Genomic DNA, 26,683 nt, shown 5'->3' on the forward strand with positions numbered 1-26,683 from the left:
CGGAGAAAAGACCAGGATATCATCGAGATACACCACCACACAGACGTAGAGAAGGTCCCGGAACACGTCGTTCACCAATTCCTGAAAGACTGCTGGTGCGTTACACAGGCCGAAGGGCATCACACAGTATTCATAGTGCCCATCGCGAGTATTGAATGCGGTCTTCCATTCATCCCCAGAGCGGATGCAGACCAGGTTGTAGGCACCCCGAAGATCCAACTTGGTAAACACACGAGCTCCTCTAAGCCGATCAAACAATTCGGGGATGAGCGGCAGGGGGTATTTATTTTTCACGGTGATTTGGTTCAATCCCCGGTAGTCAATGCATGGGCGTAGGTCGCCCTCTTTCTTCTTAACGAAGAAGAAGCCTGCTCCAGCAGTAGAGGAGGATCTCCGAATGAATCCCCTTGCCAGGTTCTCTGTGATGTAGGTAGACATGGCCCGTGTTTCAGCAGGAGACAGCGGATATATCCGTACTCGAGGTGGTGTAGATCCCGGGAGTAGGTCGATGGCACAGTCGTAAGGACGATGTGGCGGCAGTACCTCTGACTCCTTTTTATCAAAGACGTCCGCGAAGGACCAATAGGCCGAGGGCAGTCCCGGTAGGGACTCCGGAACCGGAGGTCGTCGGATGGGCTGTATAGTCTTCAGACAGTTCTCGTGGCAAGAGGAGCCCCATCGGGTGATTTCACCAGTACCCCAGCTGACTGACGGTTCGTGTGTCCGTAACCAGGGGAGTCCCAGCAGGATTTGATGAGACATGTGTGGGACGACGTAGAGAGCGATGTTCTCGGTGTGCAGGGCACCGATACGTAGTTCCACCGGCTTGGTGATCCACGAGATGGTGTCAGAGAGCGGTCTCCCATCTACAGAGGCAATCACGAGGGGTTTGTCGAGTGGAGTAACAGGCACCTGGTACTTGTCCACCGTGGCCTGCTGGATGAAATTGCCTGCTGCCCCGGAATCGAGGTACGCCTCGGCCGTGAACCGCGTCTCTCCCGTTGTCACTTGAACAGTCCACGTAACCGGGTCTGAGAGAGTCCCAGCACCTAGGGTGGCCTCTCCTACCAACCCTAGGCTTTGGAGTTTCCCGGCCTCTCTGGACAGGAGCGTAGAAGGTGTGTGCCCTCTCCGCAGTAGAAGCAGAGGCCCTTGGCGAGCCGTTCTGCTCGGCATTGTTCGGACTGTCGCAAACGGTCAATCTGCATGGGCTCGTGGACAGAGACACCAGACGACGTTGACTGAAGTACGGCGGGCTTCTGCGGAGGAGAGGAATGCCGTATCGGACGTCTCTCACGGGACACCTCTTTGGATCGTTCCTGGAATCTGAGGTCCACGCGGGTGGCTAGTGCGATCAGGGCATCCAGAGTAGAAGGAACATCGCGGCCTGCCAGCTCGTCCTTAATACGACTGGAGAGTCCTTCCCAGAAGGCGGCGGTGAGGGCTTCATTGTTCCAGCCCAATTCTGAGGCCAAAGTGCGGAAGCGGATGGCATACTGCCCCACCGTCATGGTCCCCTGACGTAGCCTGAGGAGTGATGAGGCGGATGCGGCGGCACGGCCGGGTTCGTCGAAGGTGGTTCTAAACGCCTGCAGGAAGTCCTGGATGTTAGTGGTTACAGGATCCTCCTTTTCCCACAAGGGGTTCATCCAGGCCAGTGCCTCACCCTCTAGATGGGACATCACAAATGCCACCTTGGCTTGGTCGGAGGCAAACAGGTGCGGAAGCAGCTTGAAATGGAGGGAGCACTGGTTTAAGAATCCTCTGCAGGTCTTGGGATCTCCGGCATATCGGGGTGGAGAGGCCAAGCGGAGTTTAGATGCTTCCGAGGGAGCCGCCACGGGAACCGTGACCGTGGACTGTGCAGTGGTAACCTGAGATGCCAGGGACGTGGCAGATGCTTGCAGCGTGTGCAGGCGGGTATCCACTGAGGACATGAAGGCCAGCATGCGGGACTGAGTCTCGCGCTGACGTCCGAGTTCCTGCTGCAAGTTGCCCAGCTGGGCCGCTAGTGCTTCGGCAGGATCCATGGCCTGTTCTTACTGTTAGGGCCAGGTGGACGGGTAGGCCCAGGAGGTGGATCCACTGGGCCGAACACCTCACTGAAGGCAAGGGGTCCGGTAGCCGGAGCACTACAGGTAGCAGGACAGTCCGTTCAAAGGAGTGGAGTGTAGAAGTCCCTGGGACCACGGAGTCACCGAAGGTAGTCCGGATGACGGAGCTCAGGTTCGGAGGCCGAGATGTTGTCAGGCAGAGTCCGGAACCGACGGAGCGAGAAGACGGGTCACCACAGGGATCAGAGATGGTATGGACTGACGGGATGGCGGACAGTCACCGTTTGGGGTTCGGGAATCGTCAGGACCGGATGGCGAGGCAGGAGCGGCTCTAGGAGAGAGATAGGTAAGTATACCGCAAGACACAAGGAGACCTGACTCCTAGCTTAGCAAAACACGAAGAACAGGCCCCGCCTACTTGGAAAGGATTCCCCTATATACCCTGTACCTGATTCTTCAATATCCTGTTGGAGGACACTGGCCCTTTAAGAGAGGGTCAATGACCGCGCGCGCGCCCTAATGCGCATGCGCGAGGCCCGGGTGCCAGAAGCCAGAGCAGGGAGCGGTGAACAGGAGGCAGGAGAGCCGGGCTGGGGCCGAGTTGCCGACGGGCGCCGGGAGCGGGGACCGGGCTGCCTGGGGACCGCAGGCGATGGAGCAGGAAGGCCGTGGAGCGGGGGACCGGGAAGCCTGGCACGGGAGCGGCGGAGCGCGACCTGAGAGCGGGGAAGCGTGGCAGGGGAGCCGGTAAGCAAGGCAGGGGAGCCGGGGAGCATGGCAGGGGAGCCGGGGAACCTAGCAAGGGAGTCGGGGAGCGTGACAATATTTCTAATAGATACTTCAGATACAGTGTGATATCCTGACCAGTGATGTAAGAGCCTTATACAACTGCCTATATAGTGTGTTAAACATGTGTATCCTCCAATTCCAGATCCTAAATCAGTGTCAGGAGCACGTGGTCTCCAGCCAGGAGACTGGGTGATCCTAAAAAGACAAGTTAAAAAGAGCTATGAGTCAGAATCAGATGGGCCGATCCAGCTTTTCCCGACCACAGCAACTTCCATGAAGCTTGAGAGAAAACCCATCTGGAGACAACAACCGCTGTAAAGAGTCCATCGTACCAGCAGAATGAGGGTCACAACACACATAGTGCTGGATTATCTCACATAGAACCTTATGGAGAATTTCTAGATTGGGGATGAAACATGGGAAATACCCATGATAAGGGAACAATGGGTACAGGAACATTATACAAATAAGGGCTCATGGTGGGAAAAAAAAAAATTATCTGACCTGAACCAACCAATTATTTTAAGGGTTTAAGTGACTTTTTAAGGATAACATACACTTGTAGGTAACTGGTATTGTCTTATTTGTTGGTATTTGAAGCCGTAAAAGTGCTACTCTGTGTTACTGAAGGTAATCGGATCCATGTGTAAGGGAAATCTTGTTAAAGGTCTCCTGGTGGTAGATTATGGACCCGAGACAAGAAAAGATCCATTAGGGTACCTTCACACTTAGCGATGCAGCAGCGATCCGACCAGCGATCTGACCTGGTCAGGATCGCTGCTGCATCGCTACATGGTCGCTGGTGAGCTGTCAAACAGGCAGATCTCACCAGCGACCAGTGAACAGCCCCCAGCCAGCAGCGACGTGCAAGCGACGCTGCGCTTGCACGGAGCCGCCGTCTGGAAGCTGCGGAGACTGGTAACTAAGGTAAACATCGGGTATGGTTACCCGATGTTTACATTAGTTACCAGTGTGAGCAGGGAGCAGGGAGCCGCGCACACTGAGCGCTGGCTCCTTGCTCTCCTAGCTACAGTACACATCGGGTTAATTAACCCGATGTGTAATGCAGCTACATGTGCAGAGTGCAGGGAGCCGCGCACACTGCTTAGCGCTGGCTCCTTGCTCTCCTAGCTGCTGTACACATCGGGTTAATTAACCCGATGTGTACAGCAGCTACATGTGCAGAGAGCCGGAGCCGGCACTGGCAGCGTGAGAGCTGCAGAGGCTGGTAACTAAGGTAAATATCGGGTAACCACCTTGGTTACCCGATGTTTATCTTGGATACAGCTTACCTCAGCTGTCAGACGCCGGCTCCTGCTCCCTGCTCGCTTCATTTGTCGCTCTCTTGCTGTCACACACAGCGATCTGTGTGTCACAGCAGGAGAGCGGCTTTGAAGAAAACGAACCAGGGCTGTGTGTAACGAGCAGCGATCTCGCAGCAGGGGCCAGATCGCTGCTCATTGTCACACACAGCGAGATCGCTAATGAGGTCACTGCTGCGTCACAAAAAGCGTGACTCAGCAGCGATCTCGGCAGCGAGCTCGCTGTGTGTGAAGCACCCCTTAGAGTTGTGATACAATCAGGTGTATTCAGGTAGAAAAGTCTCGGAAGATGCGGACAACACTCGGATGTTGACTGAGTATCAGTCTTTCAGAAACAGTAACGCTAAAAGCTGCTGCATAACGGTAAGAAGCTTATTCTTACAATTGCCTTACTCTTTCTAATCGATTAATCTCAAAATCTGAATGAGCTCTTCGGCATGAAATAGTCTGTTCTAAGGACAAAGACGTTACCAGTGCCTCTGTGAACTGTGTGTGCGGGATGTGATCAACTCTCTGATCAACAGTCTGTACCAGTGGGGGCAAAGGCTTAGCATTGCTTGTATATTGGATAGAAAAATAAAAAAGGTTACAATTAAAGCATTAGAGCTGACGTGTTAGAGGACCATGGTAGGGTCAGAAGGTTAATAAAGCATTAAGGGGGGGACTGTTGAGGAGAGCCATAAGATGAAATACTTAATTAACCTCTGGACATAGAGCACTGTGAGAAGTGTGTTCAATGAAATGAATTCTCTATACATAAGCCAGTCAGTCTTCAGACGAACCCAAAATGGCCCCCGATGACATCACAGACTACACCATCAGCATGGATCCACCAGATGACGTCCCTCTCAACACTATCATCATGGATTCATCCACTGAAGTCAGACACGCACAGCAACACAGATCTCCCCATTGGCTAGCCCATGAAGTATCCCACTAAAAGGGCATACCTGATCTCGTGTACGCCCCTAGCCTATATTAAGAGGACGCATGCTTGTACTCGCTCTGTTTGGTGCCATTTTTACTGTGACCAAGAACAAATTTCATATCCGACTGTGTCTGGTGTGAATTCTTTATGCATGCATTTGGTATATACCAATTAGGCCAGGCAGTAGGCAACTAGTGATCTCACCTCAACAGCTATACTCCATTGTTGTCCCACTGGTGCCAAGCAATTTCCAGAACTTCTGCATTCAACCCTCATGCACATTTTGCTACGCAATTTTTTAGCAAACAGTGCTGAAAATTTGTGGCATCCACAAAGTGTCTGCTATACTAATTTAGTGTCCCACTTGTGCCAAGCAAGTCCCACCACCTCTGCATTCTACCCTCATGCACATTTTGCTACGCTATTTTTATAGCAAACAGTGCTGAAACTTAGTGGCATCCAAAAAGTGTCTCCTATACTAATTTTGTGTCCGACTTGTGCCAAGCAAGTCCCACAACCTCTGAATTCAACCCTCATGCACATTTTGCTACGCTATTTTTATAGCAAACAGTGCTGAAAATTAGTGGCATCCACAAACTGTCTGCTATACTAATTTTCTGTCCCACTGACGCCAAGGAAGTCCCTATGGGTAGGTAAGGTATGCACACCAGTGACTATGCAAGGGGAATACATGTAATAGGAGAAACTGCTGTGTGAATACTGACTTGAAAAATCCAATAGCTATATGTAAGAGTGAAAATGTGAAAAATGGAATCTGCATTACTGCCATGAACATATGAATTAAGAGAAATTTAGCTACTGAATTGATCAATGCAATAGAGCCCCAACACTACGCCAAAGTTTTTCTCTACGTTGGGGTCCCTAGCTTGTGTGTGTCCTCTCATGCAGTTAAAGGAAGTCCCAGCACCTCTGCATTCAACCCTCATGCACATTTTGCTACGCTATTCTTATAGCAAACAGTGCTGAACATAAGTGGCATCCAAAAAGTGTCTGTTATACTAATTTTGTGTCCCACTTGTGCCAAGCAAGTCCCATCACTTCTGCATTCTACCCTCATGCACATTTTGCTACGCTATTTTTATAGCAAACAGTGCTGAAAATTAGTGGCATCCACAAAGTGTCTGCTATACTAATTTAGTGTCCCACTTGTGCCGAGCAAGTCCGATCACCTCTACATTCAACCCTCATGCACATTTTGCTATGCTATTCTTATAGGAAACAGTGCTGAACATAAGTGGCATCCAAAAAGTGTCTGCTATACTAATTTTGTGTCCCATCACTTTTGCATTCTACCCTCATGCACATTTTGCTACGCTATTTTTATAGCAAACAGTGCTGAAAATTAGTGGCATCCACAAAGTGTCTGCTATACTAATTTAGTGTCCCACTGGTGCCAAGCAAGTCCCATTACCTCTGCATTCTACCCTCATGCACATTTTGCTACGCTATTTTTATAGCAAACAGTGCTGAAAATTAGTGGCATCCACAAAGTGTCTGCTATACTAATTTAGTGTCCCACTGGTGCCAAGCAAGTCCCATTACCTCTGCATTCTACCCTCATGCACATTTTGCTATGCTATTTTTATAGCAAACAGTGCTGAAAATTAGTGGCATCCACAAAGTGTCTGCTATACTAATTTTGTGTCCCACTTGTGTCAAGCAAGTCCCATCACCTTTTGCATTCTACCCTCATGCACATTTTGCTACGCTATTTTTATAGCAAACAGTGCTGAAAATTAGTGGCATCCACAAAGTGTCTGCTATACTAATTTTGTGTCCCACTTGTGCCAAGCAAGTCCCATTACCTCTGCATTCTACCCTCATGCACATTTTGTTACACTATTTTTATAGCAAACAGTGCTGAAAATTAGTGGCATTCACAAAGTCTCTGCTATACTAATTTATTGTCCCACTGGTGCCAAGCAAGTCCCAGCACCTCTGCATTCATCCCTCATGAACATTTTGCTACATTATTTTTAGTGCAAACAGTGCTGAAAGTTAGGGCCATCCACAAAGTGTCTGCTATACTAATTTAGTGTCCCACTGGTGCCAACCAAGTCCCAGCACCTCTGCATTCAACCCTCATGCACATTTTGCTACGCTATTCTTACAGCAAACAGTGCTGCCAGTTTTAGGGCCATAGTTGCATTGTCAGGGATAGTCAGTGTTGGTTCTTTAGCTGTCAATAAAGCTAGACCACCTCTGCAATCTACACCACCTCTCAATTTTTGCTACCACATTTTAAGTGGCTAATCTTGTCGCTAACAAAATGAGTGGCAAAGGACAGTGGGGAAGGTGGCAAAGCTACATTAACATATGCTGAAGATAAGCCATCTTCCAGCAAAAGCAAGATGTCTACTACTTTCCGTGGACAATCCGATGTGCTCCCTTTTTTACGGACCCGAACAACTGTAAGAAAGGTAGAAGATGCACAAAAAAAGAACATGCTTGAATGGATCTCAAGTGCTCCAACAAGTGCCCTCTCCTCCACCTCAACTACCACATAAAAAAAAAACAGTCCTCTGAGTTGTCATCCCAATCCCACTTGCTTTCTCAAAGCTCTCAAGTCTCCATCCGCCCTGCACAGTATGGTGGAACAGAGATGGCTGAGTCTGCCGAGCTGTTCAGTCACACTATAGCCTTGGAATCAGAGGTAAGCTCCCAAGCTACAGTGAGTACAGACCAGGAAATGGTCTGCAGTGATGCCCAGAAGCTTTGTGACTCACATTCAGGCCCTGATGACCAAGTTTATGAGCATAATGTAGACCCTTATTCCCAAACTGTAACACCTGTTGGTGGAGACAATGAGGAACATACTGATGACGATGAGATGCAGATACCAGATTGGGATGACAACTTAAATATTGGGTCAAAGCAGGAAGAGGCTAGGTCTGAGGGCGAGGGAAGTGCACACAACGCTTGATGATGAAGTTCTAGATCCCACGTCCTGTCAACCCACAGTCAGGCACTTGAGGAGGTCAACAGAGGCGGTGGAGGAGGATGCAACTGACGACGAAGTTACCTTGCGCCTTCCTGGATAGAGTCGGAGTACTGGTAGCACGTCTACAACTGCATCCTCAGCCACCACTCTGCCTCTGAGCACAAGTCGGGGTGGCTCCGCAGGTCGCATGTCCTCTAAGCCTTGCCTAGCTTGGTCCTTTTTTGACCTTGCAAAGGATCTCCCAAATCATGTGATCTGTAAAATTTGTCAGGAATCTATAAGTAGAGGCAAAAAGCTCACCAGTTTGACAACGTCTTCCATGAATCGTCACATGAATACCAAGCACAATTCCCAGTGGGAAGCAGCTCACTGTGCTGCAATGTGGCCTAGCGTAGCGGGCCAACTACCGCCTTCCCCTTCCAGTGCATCCGCGCGCTCTTCATCTTCTATTACTGTTGGGACAGCTGTCACACCTGGTTTTCCACGCACACCTTCCACCACTGTAACCGCAACAGGCAGTTTGCTTGGTACGTTGTCAGTTGGTTTGGAAGGGGAAACAAGTGCGGGTGTACAGCTCTCTCAGACATCGATAGCACCAACGTTGGATGAAGGCAACATCATGTCTCCGCCTGCACTTTCCTCATAAACCTGCATTTTTCCAGGGACACACTACTCACCACCGTCTACACACAGCAACCAGATCTCTGTCCCTCAGATGTGGACAAATAAAAGGCCATTTCCTCCGACCCATGACAAAGCTAAGAGGTTGACTTTATCCCTCTGTAAGCTCTTGGCTACCGAAATGCTGCCTTTTCGCCTGGTGGACACACAGAATTTTCGAGACCTTATGTCCGTCGCTGTGCCCCAGTACCAGATGCCCAGTCGCCACTACTTCTCTAACAAAGGTGTGCCTGCGCTACACCGGCATGTCGCATACAACATCACCACTTCCTTGAGAAACTCTGTGTGTCAACGGGTGCATTTCACCACCGATACTTGGACCAGTAAGCATGGACAGGGGCGTTACATGTCGCTGACTGGGCACTGGGTAACTATGGTGATAGATGGAGAAGGGTCTGCTGAACAAGTCTTGCCATCCCCACGACTTGTGCATCAATCCTCTGTATGTATAAGTTCCTCCAACGCTTCTGCCTCTTCAACCTCGTCTGGATCCTCCACCTCCGCCCCAAGCCTGCCTGGTCAGGCCACCAGCGTTGTAACTGTGCACAAGGAATCACGCACCCCTCCTTACTATGCTGGCAGCAGAGTGCAACGGCATCAGGCGGTCTTTAGCTTGAAATGTCTTGGAAATAAGAGTCACACAGCGGCTGAGTTGTGGGCAGCTCTGCGGTCTGAGTTTCATAAATGGTTGTCTCCACTCAACCTGCAGCCAGGTAAGGCCGTGTGCGACAATGTTGCAAACCTGGGTGCGGCCCTTCGCCTTGGCAAGGTGACACACGTGCCTAGATGGCCTTCTGCACAGGGCACGAAAACTGCTCACTTCTGCGGTTAAAGCGCCGCAGCTGACCGACTTGCATCGCTCCAGAAGTCTTTCGGCCTGCCGGTTCATTGCCTGAAATGCGATGTGCCGACACGCTGGAATTCGACTCTCCACATGTTACAGCGACCGTGGCAGCACCGCTGAGCACTGGTGCAATACGTCATGACGTATAGCCTGGGCCAACGAGATGCAGAGGTGGGTCAGATCTCCCTGATGGAGTGGTCTCAGATCAAGGACCTATGCACCCTTCTGCACAGTTTCGACATGGCGACGAATATGTTTAGCGCTGCCAATGCCATTATCAGCATGACAATTCCAGTCATTTTCATGCTGGAGCACATGCTAACCACTATTCGGAGTCAGGGGGTGGTTCAACAGGAAGGGGAGGAAGTACATGAGGATTCATATGCGCAAGGGATAACAACATCACCAAGGTCCAGACATTCATCATCACCAAGGCGGCAGGAATGGGACGATGGGGGAGAGGGATTAACAAGGGCGCATGGTAGCAGGCAAAATGTTGAGGAAGGTGCAGAAGAACATGAAGAAATGGAGGACGAACTGTCCATGGACATGGAAGACTCAGCAGATGAGGGAGACCTTGGTCCCATTTCAGTTGAAAGAAGTTGGGGGGAGATGTCGGAGGAAGAAAATACGGTTAGCACCTCTATGCCACAAACACAGCAAGAACTTGGTCCGCATGGATGCGCAAGACACATGAGCGCCTTCTTGCTGCACTACCTACAACATGACCCTCGGATTGTCAAAATTAGAAGTGATGATGACTATTGGGTTGTCACACTATTAGATCCCTGGTACAAGTCCAAATTTTGTGAAATAATTCCAGCCATAGAAGGGGACGCACGTATGCAGGAGTATCAGCAGAAGTAGTTACTCAATCTTAGCTCGGCTTTTCCACCAAACACCAGTGGTGCACAGAGTGAATCTCCCAGTTGTAACTTGACAAACATGGGACGGTCTCGTCATCAACAGTCTAACCTTACCAGCAGCACCGTATCTGTTTCTGGTAACAGCAATTTTATTGAATCGTTTCATAATTTTTTTAAAATTACCCCTGTGTCATCCTGGGGAGAGTAAAGGCTAGTGGAATTGGAATGTGCTTGATGGCAATGTACCTGTCAAGTTTACAACTGGGGCACAAGTGATGCCACTGAAGTGGTGTCTGTGGGGCCCAATTTTTGGAAAAAAGGGAGACTCCACTTGGAGTCCCCCTGCTGTGTTTTTAAAAATGAGCCAAGATGAACAAGTCATGGTTCAGCAAAGACTTTGCTACCTACCCCGGTGTCATCCTGAGGACAGTTAGGCTGGCGTATTTTTGAATGTGCTTGAGATGCAAATGTACCTGTGAAGTGTACAACTGGGGCACAAGTGATGCCACTGAAGGGGTGTCTGTGTGGCCCAATATTGGGAAAAAAGGGAGACTCAGCTTGGAGTCTCCTTGCTGTGTTTTTCATGACTTTAGAAGGGCATGCCATGCCTATATCTGTGTCTCCTCCTCTTTTTCCTCGTCCAGCTGTTTAGTTATGGCATGGGTATTTGTCCTTGTCACTTTCCTATGTGTTTGTGTTGTCTTGGGAGTTGTTTGTCACCTTTTGGGCACCTTTGAGGTATGTTTTCCAGGTGTGATTGCCTCCCATTGTTTCCTATGGGGTTCGAGAGGATCGTCGAACGGTTCCGAACTCGAACTCGGGGGGGGGGGGGGGGGCTCATCTCTACTTACGACGTGACCCCGCCGACACATCGTTAGATTTGTTGTAGCGGGTAAAGCCCGCTTTAGAGCGGTATTATTATAGAATATATTTTAGTATATTATTCCTACTGTAGCAGTTAACCCTACACTAATTGCAGCTAAGGGCGGTATTTTTATAGAATACAATCTATTTGAATTAGCCCTGAAAAGGACGGTTGGTGGTACATGACAGCACCAAGGACCTTAAAGTAAAGAACCCTGCCTAAATGCCTCCAATATAAAAAAAGCAACAAAAAGAGGACAGCAGAAAAAGCAGTTGTGAACTGGCCAGGTCAAAAAAACAATCCACTGACAGGATGCAGCAAAACCCCCAATAACTTAGTGCATTATAATTACACAATGATGTCACTAATACACTATGAGAATAACAGAGAATAACAAAATGTATAAAGAAAAGGGCATGAATGATATGTGCGATCCTGTATCTTATTCCAGAAAAATCCATGTTTTTCTTATATGTAAATGAGCTGTTCCAACCTAAGGTTACAGCTTTTGACGAGAAACTGCCCCAGAGCTTATCTATCTACAGTCAGGGCCAGAAATATTTGGACAGTGACACAAGCTTTGTTATTTTAGCTGTTTACAAAAACATGTTCAGAAATACAATTATATATATATAATATGGGCTGAAAGTGCACACTCCCAGCTGCAATATGAGAGTTTTCACATCCAAATCGGAGAAAGGGTTTAGGAATCATAGCTCTGTAATGCATAGACTCCTCTTTTTCAAGGGACCAAAAGTAATTGGACAAGGGACTCTAAGGGCTGCAATTAACTCTGAAGGCGTCTCCCTCGTTAACCTGTAATCAATGAAGTAGTTAAAAGGTCTGGGGTTGATTACAGGTGTGTGGTTTTGCATTTGGAAGCTGTTGCTGTGACCAGACAACATGCGGTCTAAGGAACTCTCAATTGAGGTGAAGCAGAACATCCTGAGGCTGAAAAAAAAGAAAAAATCCATCAGAGAGATAGCAGACATGCTTGGAGTAGCAAAATCAACAGTCGGGTACATTCTGAGAAAAAAGGAATTGACTGGTGAGCTTGGGAACTCAAAAAGGCCTTGGCGTCCACGGATGACAACAGTGGTGGATGATCGCCGCATACTTTCTTTGGTGAAGAAGAACCCGTTCACAACATCAACTGAAGTCCAGAATACTCTCAGTGAAGTAGGTGTATCTGTCTCTAAGTCAACAGTAAAGAGAAGACTCCATGAAAGTAAATACAAAGGGTTCACATCTAGATGCAAACCATTCATCAATTCCAAAAATAGACAGGCCAGAGTTAAATTTGCTGAAAAACACCTCATGAAGCCAGCTCAGTTCTGGAAAAGTATTCTATGGACAGATGAGACAAAGATCAACCTGTACCAGAATGATGGGAAGAAAAAAGTTTGGAGAAGAAAGGGAACGGCACATGATCCAAGGCACACCACATCCTCTGTAAAACATGGTGGAGGCAACGTGATGGCATGGGCATGCATGGCTTTCAATGGCACTGGGTCACTTGTGTTTATTGATGACATAACAGCAGACAAGAGTAGCCGGATGAATTCTGAAGTGTACCGGGATATATTTTCAGCCCAGATTCAGCCAAATGCCGCAAAGTTGATCGGACGCCGCTTCATAGTACAGATGGACAATGACCCCAAGCATACAGCCAAAGCTACCCAGGAGTTCATGAGTGCAAAAAAGTGAAACATTCTGCAATGGCCAAGTCAATCACCAGATCTTAACCCAATTGAGCATGCATTTCACTTGCTCAAATCCAGACTTAAGACGGAAAGACCCACAAACAAGCAAGACCTGAAGGCTGCGGCTGTAAAGGCCTGGCAAAGCATTAAGAAGGAGGAAACCCAGCGTTTGGTGATGTCCATGGGTTCCAGACTTAAGGCAGTGATTGCCTCCAAAGGATTCGCAACAAAATATTGAAAATAAAAATATTTTGTTTGGGTTTGGTTTATTTGTCCAATTACTTTTGACCTCCTAAAATGTGGAGTGTTTGTAAAGAAATGTGTACAATTCCTACAATTTCTATCAGATATTTTTGTTCAAACCTTCAAATTAAACGTTACAATCTGCACTTGAATTCTGTTGTAGAGGTTTCATTTCAAATCCAATGTGGTGGCATGCAGAGCCCAACTCGCGAAAATTGTGTCACTGTCCAAATATTTCTGGACCTAACTGTATATACAGTGCCTACAAGTAGTATTCAACCCCCTGCAGATTTAGCAGGTTTACACATTCGGAATTAACTTGGCATTGTGACATTTGGACTGTAGATCAGCCTGGAAGTGTGAAATGCACTGCAGCAAAAAAGAATGTTATTTCTTTTTTTATTTTTTTTTTAAATTGTGAAAGGTTTATTCAGAGGGTCATTTATTATTCAACCCCTCAAACCACAAGAATTCTGTTTGGTTCCCCTAAAGTATTAAGAAGTATTTCAGGCACAAAGAACAATGAGTGTCACATGTTTGGATTAATTATCTCTTTTTCCAGCCTTTTCTGACTAATTAAGACCCTCCCCAAACTTGTGAACAGCACTCATACTTGGTCAACATGGGAAAGACAAATGAGCATTCCAAGGCCATCAGAGACAAGATCGTGGAGGGTCACAAGGCTGGCAAGGGGTACAAAACCCTTTCCAAGGAGTTGGGCCTACCTGTCTCCACTGTTGGGAGCATCATCCGGAAGTGGAAGGCTTATGGAACTACTGTTAGCCTTCCACGGCCTGGACAGCCTTTGAAAGTTTCCACCCGTGCTGAGGCCAGGCTTGTCCGAAGAGTCAAGGCTAACCCAAGGACAACAAGGAAGGAGTTCCGGGAAGATCTCATGGCAGTGGGGACATTGGTTTCAGTCAATACCATAAGTAACATACTCCACCGCAATGTTCTCCGTTCCAGACGAGCCCGTAAGGTACCTTTACTTTCAAACTGTCATGTCAAGGCTCGTCTACAGTTTGCTCATGATCACTTGGAGGACTCTGAGACAGACTGGTTCAAGGTTCTCTGGTCTGATGAGACCAAGATCGAGATCTTTGGTGCCAACCACACACGTGACGTTTGGAGACTGGATGGCACTGCATACGACCCCAAGAATACCATCCCTACAGTCAAGCATGGTGGTGGCAGCATCATGCTGTGGGGCTGTTTCTCAGCCAAGGGGCCTGGCCATCTGGTCCGCATCCATGGGAAGATAGATAGCACGGCATTTCATCTTCCAACAAGACAACGACCCAAAGCACACAGCCAAGAAAACAAAGGCCTGGTTCAAGAGGGAAAAAATCAAGGTGTTGCAGTAGCCTAGTCAGTCTCCTGACCTTAACCCAATTGAAAACTTGTGGAAGGAGCTCAAGATTAAAGTCCACATGAGACACGCAAAGAACCTAGATAACTTGGAGAAGATCTGCATGGAGGAGTGGGCCAAGATAACTCCAGAGACCTGTGCCGGCCTGATCAGGTCTTATAAAACACGATTATTAGCTGTAATTGCAAACAAGGGTTATTCCACAAAATATTAAACCTAGGGGTTGAATAATAATTGACCCACACTTTTATGTTGAAAATTTATTAAAATTTAACTGAGCAACATAACTTGTTGGTTTGTAAGATTTATGCATCTGTTAATAAATCCTGCTCTTGTTTGAAGTTTGCAGGCTCTAACTTATTTGCATCTTATCAAACCTGCTAAATCTGCAGGGGGTTGAATACTACTTGTAGGCACTGTAAATAAAAGGGGATTTTATCAGCGTGATATGTAATAGCTGTGTGAAAGGACTAATAAGCCAGCAGCAGTGTCTCCTAGTGAGCTAGCTACAATGCCTGGAGAGCCAGCTACAATGCCTCCTCCCAGCCACAAGAGAGATCTGCATAGCCTGGGAGGAGCAGAAGAAAAGGACTCAGAGCAAGGAGATTCTGGAGTGAGGTGACTGCCTGTTTCCTGGTTGGAGTTGAATACCTGGAATGCTGGAGACAGCCTGCGGGTGGCTGTGTGAGCAGACCTGGAGTATGAGAGAGAGTCTGCCGATTGCCACACTGCCTGTGCGAGTAGAGGCCACTCAGCTGCATGTAAGTGGATATAAACGGCTGCCAGAGAGAGAACTGCGGCGGAGATGAGCCCTGAGGTGATCCGCACCTGAAACCTTCCTGTCAGATTGTGACTTCTACCCTGAGATGAACTGTCCCCATGATTGCTGGTGCCATAGAGAACTGTTGCGGAGCCGGAAGCGGAGTGGATATACCTTTGTGCCAGAGAACTTCCTGGATAAATCCGTTGGTACTGCAAGTTCTGAAATCAAGTGCTACCTATATCTTTTTGTTTTTGCGGACAAATGTGCACACTTATGCATTCATGGTTTTGGCGCCAAAACAAGTATATTACATAATACACAGCAGTCACTGCTGCAGTACTGAACCTTATTGATTGAGTAATCCTGCTACCTCAGGGTACTTTCCTGTTTGCTTATACATTATGTGTGGAGTAAGGGCAGGAAATTAGAGATTCAACTAAATTTGTTAATTGGTGTGTTAGTCCAGGAACAGCTCATTAATACACCCAGTGATTTATACCTCCTAGTTTCTTCCTTGAGTTCCCAGTTAGGTAAATTGTTCCTGCTGGTTCCTGTCCTACTGGAATCGGTCCCTAGAACAGCATGCTGATTCTGGTTGAGTAACTGGGTGTTTATACATTTAGTGAGGAGTAAGATGACCTAATTTCTGGGACCTACTTAAAGTCTGTCATCCCCTGATGAACCCCACAAAAAAGGGAGGAAATGCATCAGGATCTTTCTTAACCGTAGCAGATAAGTAAAATCATATTTGGTTGGGGCTATAACTGTATAGGCCTCAAATTTATGAGACTGCTTTTCTTGTCACTGTTATAGGCCATATAACAAATTTATGTTGGAGTCATTATATTAACTCTATTTATGATAAACTGTATCCAGATATAGTGTTCTCCTACATATGTGTGACCTGAGACTGTTTTATAGCACATTTTGTACTTTATGATTGTGGTTATGGATGCCTTGAAGAATGGCTAGAGATTATTAGTAGGGATTTATCAGGGTTAGCCGCTGTTGAGTGGGGGCACCCTAAAAAATTAAGGTGCATTCACCTCTTTGGTTAGTCAGGGTGAATATGGTGGCAACCTAGCCTCCACTCCTGTCATTTATCTTTTTTGTTAAGAGCGGCCTGCATATTATAGTTAGGCCCATACGGCTTACTCCCGGATATACCTCACTATTACCTATTGTGTCTATTAATTCTCACACGACATTTGTTTGGTCTTGATTTTGTAGTTTATTTGGCCTACAATGTTTTATTACTTATTTTAACTAGATCTAAATAAAGTAATTGTTTTAGAGTTGTTTGTTTTGGTTAGTTAGTTGTTTATGACCTATATGCCCATGTATATGAGATAAGAGGGTTACTGACAGATTCCTTTACAAGATATACAACAGGATTTTGCTACTGAGGGTACGGTTCCACTTGCATATGACTCATGCGAGTCTCGCATCAGTATCACCCGGCACGGCCGCACACTCTCTGGACACGAACGCTTCAGTTGCATGGAAATACATGCAGCCAACCCGCTCCAGTCAGAAGAGTGTTGGCTGTGCCGGGTGATGACGATGCAAGACTCGCAGGAGTCATACGCAAGTAGAACTGTACCCTAAGGGCTCATTCACATGACCGTTCCGTTTGTCCTGTTCAGTTCCTGTTTTTTTGCGGACCTACGGAAAGGACCATCTTGTCAATGTCTTGTGTAGGATCGGATGCCACACGGAAGAACTTCCATGTGCATTCGATCCTACAAAAAAAACACATCGGACGCCGTATGTCCGTTCCGTTATTATGGAACATGTCCTATTCTGTTCTGTAATAACGGACCGTGACTCAATACAGGTCAATGGGCCTGCAAAATCCCTGGAAGCCGCACGGAAGCACTTCCGTGTGACCTCCGTCTTGTGCCCGTGCAGTCTGTGTCCCCCTCCCTGCCAGCCCCGCAGCTGCCTGCACTGCAGTGTGTCAGTGTCTGCCCACACTGCAGTCTCAGCAGCTTCTCACACTGCAATGCGGGCAGCCGCGGGGATGACGAGCGCTGCTGTCAGGAGGTTAGATGAGATCATTACTTGCTGTGACGATATCCTGCTCTCCTGACGTCAGCGCTGTCACTGCCTTCTATGCCCGCCGTGTTCTCACACCACGTATCGTAGGCGGTCCGAGACTGTCACTATCAGTGACTTCACGGGCTCCCGCGATTCTTCGCTGTGAAAGCGGCAGACAATGGAAGTCAGTGACAGTGCTGACGTCAGGAGTGCAGGAGATCGTCACAGCAGGTAATGATCTCATCTAACCTCCTGATGGCAGCGCTCGTCATCCCCTGCAGTGACCTGGGCTGACCTATTGATGTTAGCTCAGGTCACTGCTCTACTCTCCCAGCCAATGGGGAACATTCTGTTCTTCATTGACTGGGACAGTGACTATGGATCGTCGTGGGACCCCCTTATTGGATTACGCCAGACCCGGACTTGATTGTTCTTTTCAATAAATTGGTGAAAGAGGGAATGTTTTGGAGAGTGCTTTTTCAAATAAAACTTTTTTTGTTGTCTATTTTTTTTTATTACTGACTGGGTTGGTGATGTCAGGTATCTGATAGACACGTGACATCACTAACCCCAGGGCTTGATGCCAGGTGACATTACACATCTGGGATCAACCTCATATATTACCCCGTTTGCCACCACACCAGGGCAATGGAATGAGTTGGGGCAAAGCGCCAGGATTGGCACATCTAATAGATGTGTCACTTCTGGGACGGCTGTAGCCTGCTATTTTTAAGCTGGGGAGTGTCCAATAACAGTGGACCTCCCTAGTCTGAGAATACCAGACCCCAGCTGTCCGCTTTACCTTGGCTGGTGATCCAATTTGGGGGGGACCCTGTGTTAAAATAACAGCGTTGGGTGCCCTCTGTTTTGGATTACCAGCCAAGGTGAAGCTGCCAGCTGTGGTTTGCAGGCTGCAGCTGTTTGCTTTACCCTAGCTGGCTACAAAAGATAGGGGGACCCCACGGCGTTTGTTTTTTTTAAATTATTTATTTTTTGGCTAAATACAAGGCTAAGCACCCTTTAGTGCCACATGAAAGTCACTAAAGGGTGCCAGCTTAGAATATGCGGGGGGTAGGACATTATATATGTCTTTCTCATCTATCTATCTATCTATCTATCTAGCTATCTATCAATGCCTGTATTCATTCATTCATCCCTCTATCTCTCTGTCTCTATATCTATCTATCCATCTCTATATCTAGTCATCTATTTATCTTTCTTGCTGCTTCCATTTTTTGCGGTCCGCAAAAAAACGGAAGGCACACGGACTGTATACGGAATGGAACGGATGCCACACGGATGCATCCGTGAAAAAAACGGACCGTTTTTTGTGGACCGCAAAAACAGAACGGTCATGTGAATGTAGCCTAAAGGGGGCTTTACACGCTGCGACATCGCTAATGCGGAGTCGTTGGGGTCACGGAATTTGTGACGCACATTCGGCCGCATTAGCAATGTTGCTGCGTGTGACACCGATGAGCGATTTTGCATCGTTGCAAAAACGTGCAAAATCGCTCATCGGTGACATGGGGGTCCATTCTCGATTATCGTTACTGCAGCAGTAACGATGTAGTTCGTCGCTCCTGCAGCAGCACACATCGCTCCGTGTGACACCGCAGGAACGAGGAACCTCTCCTTACCTGCCTCCCGGCTGCTATGAGGAAGGAAGGAGGTGGGTGGGATGTTCCGGCCACTCATCTCCGCCCCTCCGCTTCTATTGGGCGGCCGCTCAGTGACGTCGCTGTGACGCCACATGGACCGACCCCTTAGAAAGGAGGCGGTTCGCCGGTCACAGCGACGTCGCCGGACAGGTAAGTATGTGTGACGGGTCTGCGCGATGTTGTGCGGCACGGGCAGCGATTTGCCCGTGTCGCACAACAGATGGGGGCGGGTACCCACTCTAGTGATATCGGAACCGATATCGCAGCGTGTAAAGTAGCCTTAAGGGAGAGAAACAACATTGAACCCTCCATGTTTTGGTGCACTCCCGCCTAGCAACTCGCAAGCAAGGTTTCACAGCAGAAAAAAGGGTTCACCATGCAGTGTTGCATTTGGCCATTGCCAGAGACCTCCATGTTTCTTGTGAGGTCCGTCACTCTCTACCTACCCTCCCACCCAAGAAATTGATAGAGCTCTTGGGCTATGAAAGTTCTGCACTGTGAGTGCCCCTCACTGACCTTTAGCATTATTATTTATTTACTTTTGCAGAAGAACAGTGGGTCCTATACTCGATTTAGAAACTATGTTAAATAAAACTGTAGGATTAGAAAAGTTCTTTTTATTCTAGCGAACACAATTATATGGTCGTAATTGCATTACTATTATTTGAGATAACAATGATTAAAATTTCTATAAATGTTAATAACTAGAGAACTGTAGTCATTTATGGTATACTCGAGCTAGCATGCGAAATATTTCTTGTCTTTACAGTAAAAACAAAGGACCTTCAGATCAGCCTCACAGTGGTCAAGCAGCCTTTCTTATCAACATGTTCTGCTGCTTCTAATTTTATCAGCACAATTTACAAATGCAGCAATTACAATGAAAAAAGAATCTTTTTCTTTTGCTTTTAGGATCAGGAGCAGTACTCTAATCAAGTTCTATTATAGGGTTCTCCACAACCGCTCGGTGGTTGTAGGCACATTACTTTTCACATTTCACATGCCTCCACTGAGAAGCTAAATGCAAGCTTTGTCCACCTGTGAACTGACAGACGTGAATTAACCATAGTGGTCCACCTCAAAAGAAAAGTCTAGAATGTTTCTAATTAGGTCTCCTACTGCCTGTATTCTTTAGCACAGGTTGCTCTAAAATCTACCCTCTTACATAGTTACATGTAGCTACATACGATGAAAAAGGACATGGTTCGTTATTTTTCGATCAACTACAAATAATTTGTCTAGATTATTTACAATTGTGAACTCCATTAGATACCGTGCGTCTTGAGATTTGGTATTCCACAATTCCGACTACTCTAAAGCGGGCTTTACACACTGCGATATCGGTACCGATATTGCTAGTGTGGGTACCCGCCCCCATCTGTTGCACGACACGGGCAAATCGCTGCCCGTGCCGCACAACATCGCCCAGACCCGTCACACATACTTACCTGCCCAGCGACGTCGCTGTAACCGGCGAACCGCCTCCTTTCTAAGGGGGGCGGTCAATGTGGCATCACAGCGACGTCACTGAGCGGCCGCCCAATAGAAGCGGAGGGGCGGAAATGAGCGGGATGTAACATCCCGCCCACCTCCTTCCTTCCGCATTGTGGCCGGGAGGCAGGTAAGGAGAGCTTCCTCGTTTAGGCGGTGTCACACAGAGCGTTGTGTGCTGCCGCAGGAACGAGGAACAACCTCGTTACTGCTGCAGTAACGATTTTTGAGAATGGACCCCCATGTCACCGATGAGCGATTTTGCACGTTTTTGCAACGATGCAAAATCGCTCATCGGTGTCACACGCAACGGCATCGCTAATGCGGCCGGATGTGCGTCACCAATTCCGTGACCCCAACGAGTTCGCCTTAGCGATGTCGTAGCGTGTAAAGCCCCCTTTACTCTAAAGAACCGTTTCCTATTTAGATGATCATCTCACTTTTCCTATAAAAGTATTATCATTATTATTATTATTATTTATTATTATAGCGCCATTTATTCCATGGCGCTTTACAAGTGAAAGAAGGTATACGTACAACAATCAATTACAGTAGAAAACAGACTGGTATAGGAGGATAGAGGACCCTGCCCGCAAGGGCTCACAGTCTACAGGGAATGGGTGAGGGTACAATAGGTGAGGACAGAGCTAGTTGCGCAGTGGTCTACTGGACTGAGGACTATTGAAGGTTGTAGGCTTGTTGGAAGAGGTGGGTCTTGAGGTTCCTCTTGAAGCTTTCCACGGTAGGTGAGAGTCTGATGTGCTGAGGTAGAGCATTCCAGAGTATGAGGGATGTATAAGTGCACTGCTGACTGTGAAAAACATGGATAGCACTCATACACAAAAACTGACGTGTAAATGAGGCCTTAAACCAGATTCACACATCCGTGTGTCAGAGCTCCCAGTACAAAAAATGATGCACAATCTGGTTATGGGTTTCCTGACCTGAATTCAACAGCTTGATATTTTCTTATTGTTAAAGGGAGCCTGTCAGGTGCAATATGCACCCAGAACCACAAGAAGTTCTGGGTGCATATTGCTAATTCCTGCCTAACTGTCCCTGTAAACACTAGCATAAATAAAGAGATCTTTAGAAAAACTATTTCTAAAGATCGTATGTTATATGCTAATGAGTGTGGGGACTAGTCCCTAGGGCAGTTGTTCCCTTAGCTAGTGGGCCCACAAAGCATAGTAGTACGCCCCTTTGGGCGTACTAACATGCTAATGAATGCGCAGTGATGCACACATGCCTCATTGCTCATCTCGCCCGGCAGAGGATGTATGCTCAGTGTGCATGATCCACTCCACTAAACTGATGACGAGTGTAAGCTTCCAACTTCAGTGAGATATAAAGCATAAGACCGGAAGTGCTGATGTGCCGCCCCGGCGCAGACCGGTGTGCTCGGATCCGGGGTGGTCGTGGCTCGAGGTGTCCGGACCCCGGCTCGGCAAACACTCCAATCCTTGAAAGGGGGTTATTTACACGGGAGAAGTTCGTGACGCCACCTGCGGGTTGCAGTAATGGGAGTACCGCCGCTGCTAGAAGGAGTACCGGGGCAGATAGTGTGGAGCAGCAAGGTGTCAGTCCCTCCGCAGATAGGGAAGGCCCCGGCCTCTGGGGTTTTGGTGGATATTTGGGAGCGCAGGGTGCAAGGAACCAAGGTACTCACTGTGGGTAGTCGTGGTGCTGAATGAGGATTATAAAGTAGACACAGTGAAGTTAAACCAAAGTCTCTGTGCCTCACTGTCACTGCGGGGAGCCCGCCCAGGTATCCGCTCCCTCCAGGGCATACCAGCCCCGCTCTCCACAATGCCGGCATTATAAAACCATATCTTCTGGCTTCAGGTTTCGGTCGGGGTGCCCCTTTGGGAGGTGTTCTGCAACATCCCTCCTGGACACAAACACCCCAGCAGCAAGGTTCAGCTCAGAGATGAACCCCCCCCCCCTTGATGGGGTCAAAATGTTCCACCAGGCCCCGGTACCGCAGCCTTCTGACCCGGTACCGCAGCCTTCTGACCCGATACATAGCCCTTCTCAGGTGCTCCTTCTCTCTATGCATGCAGGCGGCAACCTCTGCCCGAAGTTGCTCTCTGGCGGACATCTCTGTAAGGAGTTGCTGGTGTTGTCTCTCCCAGTATGGAACGTGGACCTCAGGTTCCGCCTCCTCCAGGGGAATTGGGTGCATTCGGATTCCCATGGCCCCAGCAGCTACCAGGGGTTTGCGCTGCAGCGGAACCAGAATGTTGGTGGACTCCTCTGCAGCAGTGATTAGATGAACTGGCTGTTCCGCAGCCAGGGTAGCAGTGGCTGGGTGCTCCATTCCGAGGTATGGGCCCGGGGATACGGCCGGGTCTGTTCTGGCCGTGGATCGTACCGAAAGCGTTGCGGCCTGGTCTGGTCTGGCCAGTGGTAGGGCCGGAGGCGTTATGGCCTGCTCGTCATCCACCAGGGCTGGAGGCTCTGCTGCCAGTGTTGGGGGCAGCTGCTCGGCTATCACTTCAGCCAAGGTTGGAGGAGGTGGCATGGCTGTCGCAGTGGCTAGGGGCAGACCGGGTTCCGTGGCCAGGTGGGCTGGATCAACTGGAACTGGGCTTCTGCTTACCCGCTCCACACGCAGTCCTTCCACTTCACGGGCCTGCACCGCCGCGGCCACACTCCTCATCTCGATCCTCCAGTCGTCCAGCAGGAACAGAAACTGCGTCCGCATCCTCCTGCAGAGCTACTCTGTCTCCTCTTCGATCCAGGCAGCTGTTCCGGGCACGGAACGCTCTGGCGACCAGTCCCTTGGCACCGACATCCTGCTGCTCTCTCTCTTCCAGGAACTTTTTCTGCAGAGTCCTGGTGTTCCTGCGCCAATCTCCGCCTTTACATAGTTACTTAGGTTGAAAAAAGACCTAGATCCATCTAGTTCAACCTTCCTCCACCAGTTCTACATTTGGTCACTAAGTCATTTATAACCAACAATGTTGTGTGTACTGAGGAAATCATCCATTCCTTTTTTAAAAGCTGTTATAGTATCTGCCATTACTACCTCTTGTGGTAGGGCATTCCACAGTCTGACTGCTCTAACTGTAAAGAACCCTTTCCTGTTTAGCTGCCGGAATCTCTTTTGATCCACTCGCAGTGTATGCCCCCTGGTTCATAGTCATAGCCGGCTTTAGGCATGTGCGAGTTGTGTGGCTGCACAGGGCGCCAGCAGGCAGACAGCAAAGGGGACGCTTAGGGAGCAGCTGTTTACTTTCTCTTTGCTGCTCCTTAGGTGCACAGCCTCCAGCAGGGAGAGAGCGCCCCTCCCCCCTCCTCTGTGCCCTGCGTCTGGTCTCCTCCCGCTCTGCGCAGCCTCAGGCAGGGGGTGCCCTCCTCTCCCTGCACAGCCTCCAGCACGGAGCGCCCCTCCCCCCTCCTCTGTGCCCTGCGTCTGGTCTCCTCCCGCTCTGCACAGCCTCAGGCAGGGGGCACCCTCCTCTCCCTGCACAGCCTCCAGAAGGGAGCGCCCCTCCTCTGTGTCCTGCGTCTTGTCTCCTCCCGTTCTGCACAGCCTCAGGCAGGGGGCGCCCTCACCTGCTCTCCGCTCTGTGTCCTCTCCTGTCTTTACCATAGAGAGGGGGAGGGGCAGCAGCAGCTCTGCCGGAGATGCAGTTACAAAAGCCACACTGAACTCCTGGAGCCCAGGAAGTGACTGTGAGTATAACATGCTGTGTGTCATCTGTAATGTATTATGTGCTGTGTGTATGTTATGTATAACATGTGTGTGTCCTGTATATTGTGCAATGTCTGTCTGTCTGCCTGCCTGCCTATCTCTCTATTATATATCTGTCTATATATCTCAAATATCTATCCTTTATCTATTATCTATCTATTTATTATCTATCTATCTATTATGTCTGCCTCTCTATTATATATGTCTATATCTATGTATCTCTATTATCTATTATCTTTCTATTATCTATCTATCTTTCTATTATCTATCTATCTTTCTATCTATCTATCTGTCTGATATCTATTTGCCTATCATCTATCCAGTGTCGGTCTGGTGCACAGAAATGCCCCAGAAAGCTCTTTAAGGCTGCTTTCACCCATCCGTTTTTTGCAGTGCGGCTCAATCCGGCTCAAAAACCTATGCAACAGATGCGGCGAAAAAAACGGATCCGTTGCATAAGTTTTTCCATGCGGCCCTCCGTTTTTTGACGGATGCAGCTTGATACTGAGCATGCGTAATGTAAAAAACCGCATCCGGCGGCCGGATACGTTTTTTGCCGCAGGACGCCGCATCCGGCGTCCATAGGCTTGCATTGTAAATCACGCCGGATCCGGCGCAATGCGGTTTTTGCGGCGCACAAAAAAAGTGCCAGGCAACGTTCCATTCGGCCGCCGCATGGGCTACATATGCCGCATCCGGCAAAAAACGGACACAACGCAAGGCCATGCGGCACAATATGGCGCTAATGCAAGTCTATCCGGATAAAACGCAATCGGCGGCAAAAAAAAACGGTTGCGTTTTTTCTGCAAAGCGCCGTATTGTGCCGCTCAGCAAAAACCGGATGTGTGAAAGCAGCTTAACTGAACATAAAAGGGACCCGCCGGCAGGGGCACCACTGGCATCAAAGATCCAGAGCTCCGACCCAGAACTTCTTGGCCAGAGCCCCGAATCTTCTGCAACCACCGCACTGAACTATGTCGGCGTCACCCCGATACAGTTCAATCCTGTGACAGAGCACAGAGCTCCCTGCTCTATCACTGCCCGTCTCCTAAGCCACAGACCGCTGCAGGCCTGTGTCTTATGAGACCATATATCCACAAGGGCACTGCAGTGACATCATTGCATCAGGCCACCATAGAAGAGAAGATGGAGGCTGCGGTGCTGGGAATCAGGATTAGGTGAGTATAATTTTTAAAGCTTTATGTAACATATATTGGTGATTATGTACAATTGTTTTACCTGCCGGCTTGCCTGCCGCTAATCCTTCTTGTGCCAGTTACCCTTTATTAAACTTATTTACACTGTACTCCTTGTCCTCCAATTTTTATCTAATTTTTATTTATGTCTATATGGGATCTGTGAGGGCTCCTGTTGTATATAAGAGGCTATGTGGAGGCCACTGCTGTGCATAGGAGGCTGTGTGGGGGCACCTGCTGTGTGCAGGAGGCTGTGTGGGGGCACCTGCTGTGTGCAGGAAGCTGTGTGGGGGCACCTGCTATGTGCAGGAGGCTGTGTGGGGGCACCTGCTGTGTGCAGGAGGCTGTGTGGGGGCACCTGCTGTGTCCAGGAGGCTGTGTGGGGGCACTTGCTGTGTGCAGGAGGCTGTGCGAGGGCTCCTGCTGTGTGCAGGAGGCTGTGTGGGTACTCCTGCTGTGTGCAGGAGGCTGTGTGGGGGCTCCTGCTGTGTGCAGGAGGCTGTGTGGGGGCTCCTGCTGTGTGCAGGAGGCTGTGTGGGGGCTCCTGCTGTGCATAGGATTCTGTGTGGGGGCTCCTGCTGTGCATAAGAGGCTGTGTGGGGGCTCCTACTGTGCATAGGAGGCTGTGTGGGGGCTCCTGCTGTGCATAGGAGGCTGTGTGGGGGCTCCTACTGTGTGCAGAAGGCTGTGTGGGGGCTCCTGGTGTGTGCAGGAGGCTGTGTGAGGGCTCCTGCTGTGTGCAGGAGGCTGTGTGGGGGCACCTGCTGTGTATAAGAGGCTGTGTGTGGGCTCCTGCTATGCATAGGAGGCTTTGTGGGGGCTCCTGTAGCAATTTGCATATAGTTGTGTGGCCTCTAGAGTTAACTCCTCCTGTGGACCCCAGATACCCCAGTCCGTCCCTGCATCCATCTATCTTTTCCATAGTATCTATGTATGTATCATGTATATGGTGTAATTTATGCAGTGGCAAAATGACTGAGCCTGTGGGTGATGGGGGCCATTGCTATTTTCTCGGATGCATGGTTGAACACCATTGAGGACTGGATGGCCACTGGCTCTCTGTTTCGCCCTTGCTCTGCAGCTGTGGGCCCTGAATAGTTGTAATGACATCAGGGGGAGCCTGTGACGTGATGCCAGTGGGCCCTGCAGCTGCGGACAGAGTGGGTGCAGACCATGTGTAGGGGGTAATAGATACATATATATATT

Source organism: Anomaloglossus baeobatrachus, chromosome 1 (assembly GCF_048569485.1).
Source record: "Anomaloglossus baeobatrachus isolate aAnoBae1 chromosome 1, aAnoBae1.hap1, whole genome shotgun sequence".
Lineage (NCBI taxonomy): Eukaryota > Metazoa > Chordata > Amphibia > Anura > Aromobatidae > Anomaloglossus > Anomaloglossus baeobatrachus.